Source organism: Tyto alba, unplaced genomic scaffold (genome assembly GCF_018691265.1).
Source record: "Tyto alba isolate M040663 unplaced genomic scaffold, T.alba_DEE_v4.0 Super-Scaffold_32, whole genome shotgun sequence".
NCBI lineage: Eukaryota > Metazoa > Chordata > Aves > Strigiformes > Tytonidae > Tyto > Tyto alba.
This window is the reverse complement of record NW_024881307.1, coordinates 5,278,555-5,284,554: the sequence shown is the minus strand read 5'-3', so window position 1 is coordinate 5,284,554 and position 6,000 is coordinate 5,278,555. Positions and strand designations below refer to the sequence as shown.

General features: G+C 39.0%; 1 long non-coding RNA gene across 1 annotated transcript in view; it reads right to left on the bottom strand.

Moving 5' to 3' along the window:
• Positions 1 to 732: 732 nt before the first annotated feature.
• The window catches only part of LOC116962946, a 41,553-nt gene continuing 36,285 nt past the window's right edge, over positions 733 to 6,000 (bottom strand). Inside the window, exon 3 of the long non-coding RNA XR_004407887.1 lies at positions 733 to 906. This is a non-coding gene — a long non-coding RNA (uncharacterized LOC116962946). The remainder of the gene's footprint in view (positions 907 to 6,000) is intronic.

The window sequence follows — 6,000 nt, the reverse complement described above, 5'->3', positions numbered from 1 at the left end:
CCAACATAATCTTACCCATTAGTAGAATAATTGCCTGGCTAGTCCTACACTCCACACTTCTCTCCCAGCTTCCCATGGCTAAATGAGTCCCTCCAAGCAGGCTTTTCCCAGTGGAAGATAATGTGTTCTTCCCTGTCTTATTTCAGATGCTTCCACTTTTAACAGGGCTGTTACCATCCTATTCTCTACCTGTCAAGCCAAAATCACTTTGCGCCTATTGAATAACACCTAATTCTATAAACAAGCATCCAGAAACCAGTGACAAGCCCTGGGGAAGATGCTGTCCAGTTAGGCTTCGCATGTCATGGACACAAAATTCATTACAAAGGCTTGGTTCTGGTGGCTTGCAAAACTCAAAAGGGCAGTAAATGCAGCGTGTTACCTACTCAGTGATTTACAGTGATATTGCTCTACCTATGTGCATCTCAGGTGGCAACTGGATATGGATTTGGAATTAGTAAAAGGTTTATAATCCGATGGTTTAGTTTTTCCTGACATGACTCACTAGGGCTAGATCCTCTTGCATATTGACTATATAAACCTGCCATATTCATACGTATGTAATGCCACATAGGCCAGTGGCAGGGTGTGAAAGATCACACTGGGGTACAAGAACCTGCTCTCCAATTCATTACCAAACTTCACTGACAAAATTTATATGTGTGAGAAGCAAGCACTTCTAAGGACTTACCAGTGAAGCTCCAATCAGGAGAAAATGATACTTGCCTGAACCTCAATACAGGATGGAGTTGCTGGAGAAGAGGCAACTGGTGAGATCCTCTACTTGTCTCTTGGGTAGGCCTTTCATGGAGACTTCTGGCCCTGACTCTTACCTTCAGAAGAATCCAGATGACCCTTTCTCTTTCTTGTTTATGAGCAATTCCCACTGAAGTTAAAAAGTTACTCCTATAGAAGTAAAAAAAAAAAAAAAAGAAAAAAAAAAAAAAAAAAAAGAGAGATAAATTTATGCCTATGTAGAGCAGGACTATAAGGGTTGTGCTTCAGTGAAATCCCACAGGGAGAAGTTAAAGAGGTGCCCGGGTCTTGAGCTGACCCTGTACACAGAGCACTTCAACCTCAGGTTATCAGAATGGAACTGAGGGGGAAAAAAAGCCTTTTTCATTTTCTAATACTAAAAGCAACATGAACACAAGTTGTCTTGATAAATAAGGAGATAAAAGTAATTTTAGAAATTAAACACAGAACAAAGTTTTCCCTTCTCTACCTGAAACAGTTCTCTCTTAATCCCAAGGCTGTAAACAGTTCTCCAGTCATCCCCCTGAATCCCCCTTGTTGCAGCAAAATACATCTGTGGGGCCAAGTGTTTCTGCCTGTGGTCTGAATAAACTTCTTTTTCCTCCCAGGTAAACCTAACATCTCAGCCACCACCACCACATACCCACTGACACTGTGGAATGTCCAGACATGCAAAATTCCACCCCAGTTCTTTGAAGAGGATAATATTTCCCTACCCACACCTACCTAAAGAAAGCACATCAAGTTATTCAAATATTTATTCCTAGATTCTAGAAGGTCAGGCTGGTATCATTTCTACAAGCATGAGTCAGGAGTAATGACTGAAACTCAGGATTTACACCCATGTGTGTGCAATCGGCATGAAGTCACTCAGTGGGCATCTATCATCAGAAGTGTAAAATGAGAGCTTTGCATGCAGAAAGCACTGCAAGAAAAGCCCACAGTCTCAAAAAGCAAAGAAATGAGCCAGGCCTGATTCTGATGCTGCATCAGTATTCAGCCGTGGTTTCAGTGGGACAGCTCGGTATTTACACTGGAGTAAGGAAAATCAGGATTAGGCACCATCTGTCTCAGAGAGTCAAGCCAGAATTGCTCTACACATTTGAATCCACTTCCCCATTTCTTTAATCTCTTACAGATTCCAGGTTTTCCATTCACCTCCAATGACAAAAGATTTTACAAAATGACAGTCCAGATTGAGAGAACAGAAATGACAACCTCTGACAAAAGAGATACCAAACTTTTATCAACGATAAGTGATCCTTCCACACAGACACTGGTCTGCAATGGTAAATATAAGGCAGATGTCGAATGGAAATTAAACATTGTGCTCCCAGGGTGGCCTCGGCTGCATTCAGAGTTTGATTTAAAACAAGGCCAGAGTTCTTTCATCATTTTTTCAAAAAGTTTCAATTCTAAAGATATTCCAAACAGGCACATACTTGACCTAGAACTTGGCAATGCAAGACAATATATATGTGTAAAAAAGACTAATACGGAGAATAAAAGGCAAAGCAAGTTGTCTGTAGGACAGACTAAGAGAATTTGTTCATCAAATCACTTATATTTCAGTGTTCTGAGAGTTAAAAGTGAATTCAGGTGAAATATCTTTTCCCGTTTCTTTCAAAGTAAATGCACAACAAACATTTATCATTTTGGAGACTCAGACAACTAGATATTCTTAACCATAAGCAAAGCAGGAGCCTAACTATTCAGCAGTTTAAGAAGCATTTCTCTGCAAGCCTCTTTAAGACTTAAACCATATTTACATCTGTGAAATCACTCTGCCTGTTATTATTAGACATGATAAAATAGCACTAGACGTTTGCAATGACTTAGATATTCAGACTCAAGAAGCACATATTTGAATGGTCTGTAGTGTTTTCCTTTTATAATTTCTGATAATATAATAGTTCAGTCAAAATAATGTAATAATAGACTTTTTTAAATGAATCCCCAAACTGCTAAATATACTGTACAGTTAGGAGAGTAAGTATAAATCTAAGGGTTGAAAAGATGCTCATATTTACAGATACAGCTAAAAGCATAAACCACATTGCATTTACTTCTCTTTTACTTTGTTAGATTTCTAAGACAAAAAAAAAATACTGAAAGTGAAATTACTAGATAATTTACAACTTGAATACGTAAATATGTTTGTACTCTTCTTGGAAGCCATATTTTAGAAATCATTTCTTTTTCTAAACAATTTAATATCAAATACAGTAAAACAAAAAACTTTTGAGGCCATGACTTTGTAACCTCCCCAAAGTTTTGAACACCAGAAAAGCTGGCCTGTTCACACAAGACAATCAAACAGATACTTAAATGTCAAGTAAAGTCCTGTATATATATTTTTCCCCCCATGAGAGGAAGAACTGTGACAAGATTTTACTTTTAGATGACCTGACAAACCAGCACTTTCTGGCATGAGCAGGACAGTCATTCCCCCTTCATTTCCCAGTACAAGATTCAATCATATGAAACACAAACCTCATTCTAAACTGAGATATTTTCAAATAAAACCAAGTTGCAAACAGTCTCCCTGGCCTTTTTAAAAATAATTTTCAATTGCTTTAAAACATAAAATATAGATGGATGGATGAATGAATGGACAGCTAGAGAAATGCTTTCAGTCATGCTTCCTCCCCCCCCACCCTTAAAATTGAAAAGCATCAGTATCCAAATAGCAACAGGAAATTTTTACCTTGTGGCTAAATAGCTCACTGTTCACTTTGCAGCTGCCTCTATTTTTTGCTGGGCAAAACACCAATACAAAAGTCTTTCCTAAGAAACCAAGCTTTTGACATAAGGGCAGCGACAAACGCAAACCTACAAAGAATTTTTTCCCTCGTCCCGTCGTTATAATTCCTAATTTTGTGGGATGTATTGCTGGGCTGTTTATCATAACAGTGTGCAATAAAAAGGACGACTAACTCTTGCAATTTTCTCCCTACTCCTCCCCTTGACAGGGGCCACTGATAGGGAAAGAGGCTCGGAAAAGCAGAGCAGTGAAAGGCTAAGAAACAATAGGCAACCATGGCTTTGACAATGCAGCCCTGAACCCTTTTTGCTCCCGCTGTGACACTTGCATTCAAGAGCAAGGGCGGCTGCCATCATAAGAATGGACAATGGCATGAGGAATACAAGGGAGAGGGGGGATAAAAAAAAAAAAAGGAAATCAGATGAATTCAGAGCTAAGATGGCAGAGCTCTCACCTTTTCCGCTTTTTTCGAGTAATCTGGATGGAGACGTCCCGCAGAGAAGAGATAAAAAGGGTGTGCTGAACTGTTGGATGGTTCTGAAGACTTCTGCATTTGCAAACGCATTTTAGAACTATTTGTAGGGGTATATATGCTGCATGCCATCTCTCTGTCTCTGTCTCTCTCTCTCTCTCTGTGTCTCTCTCTCTTCTGTTTTATGTCCTGCTATCTCCATCACACACCTCTAATAGTATGAAGACTTTCTGCCCATGTAAGTAAGTGAGAGTGTGTGTTCCTTAATGTTTGAATCAAGACACACGTCTGCATGCATTTCTAATCTAAGGAGCCTATAGCAGTTACTACAACTATCAATTAGTCAGCAATAGCTTGAGATCCCCATGTGTCTGGGTGAACAAAGGTGAGAAACACATGCAAATAGTACTACAGCACCTGGGTCACGTACAGTAACTTAGCTAGCAACAAATAATTGCATCTGTTTCTGCCTTTTCGATGCTTCTTCCTCATTGTTATGTAAAGTTACGGGTTATTAATGTGAATAGTAACACAATTAGACACGGCATTGTATATTTTCATTTGAACAACACAATAAAAGGAAATTAAGCTTAACTAGATGGAAATAAATGGTGACTTAAAGGCTTTAAACTAAAAGATTCAGTACTTCCATTTTTTGATCAATTGTTCCTGAGTTAAAGTTGCATATGATATAGATGTATTTGGTCATTTCATATATATTAGATAAGAAACTGATTATTCCCGAGGAGACAGAGTGGATGCCTAATTTCCTGAAGTTAAGTCCATAAAGAGGGTAAGGTAAATCTGTTACTATTTTTTTAAATTAAGCAACTGTTACTTTTAAGATCATTTTAAGGGTGTTCTTTCAGATGTTTTAGACTTAAGCCAAACAATTAAGAAGAAAGATACGGTACCTTTTACTCTCTCCTTCTTCTTAACCTCAAAAAATGAGCCTTACCTTTAAAAACTGTAAGAGTAAAAACAGACTAAAAAAAAAAAAAATTAAAATGCCCTGAACAAAATAAAAAACAATAAAATGAAAAAGCTCCAAAATCCAGCACCACCCTGACTCCACCACAAGAAAAGACAGAGCTAGGTTTCTATCCATGAGCAGAGAGCATTTCAAAGGTGACAACACAGTCTGTGGACAATGTTATTTACACAGATTTGATACGAGCGACTACGGCTCCAAATGGTAATTTAATTTGCAGAAATTATACCCCACATTTCGAAGTGCAAGGAACTCCGAAAATTAAGCAGTTTGACAGAAAGAGTTTGTTGCTGAGAAGTAAGCATTTTTTCCTCATGTACAATATGCTCACAGAGTCCTGTAGGGATGCATGCTGCATAACCCTCTATCGTTAGCTCCCTTTCTACTTATATCAGCTTCCATGGGAGGCTAATTAGTGACACCAGAGGAAAAACATTCTTCCCGATTTTGGACTCCGAGAAACTGTCAAGTTTATTAAGCTTTAGATGGCATAAAGGAGAAAAATAAATAAATAAATAAATAAAAATCTGAAATTTAAAACAACAGAAATACCTCCTTAAAGAAATAACTCCCCAGCTCCCTCACCTTTTAAGAACAGGCTAGTGGCTAGAAGATTACAGCCGGCCACTGCTAACAACATAGAAGGTGCTCACAATGAAGCAAGATTAAAGAAAAGCTGCAGTAAAACAATGTCTTTGCCCAGAGAAGCCATGAGTGCAAGCGTCCCAGAGCTGACTGTACAGCATAAAAGCAAGCAGTAACGGGCTTGAAAAGAAACAGTGCTAAATGGGTGTTGTGCTGACCCGCCATGCAGTTTCATTTCAAAACTTAGCTGTTGGGAATTGCAGGCGCTATGGAGACAGAAGATTTCCAACATGCCAAGCGCAGAGTTTATCGTAGGCTCTTTGCTCTCTGAAAGAAAGGCACGGCATAGAGGACTAGCACAACACGGGGAGCAGTGGCCGGCTTTGCAACTCCACCAGAAACAACCATGCTCGCGGTCCCGCTGCCAGAGGT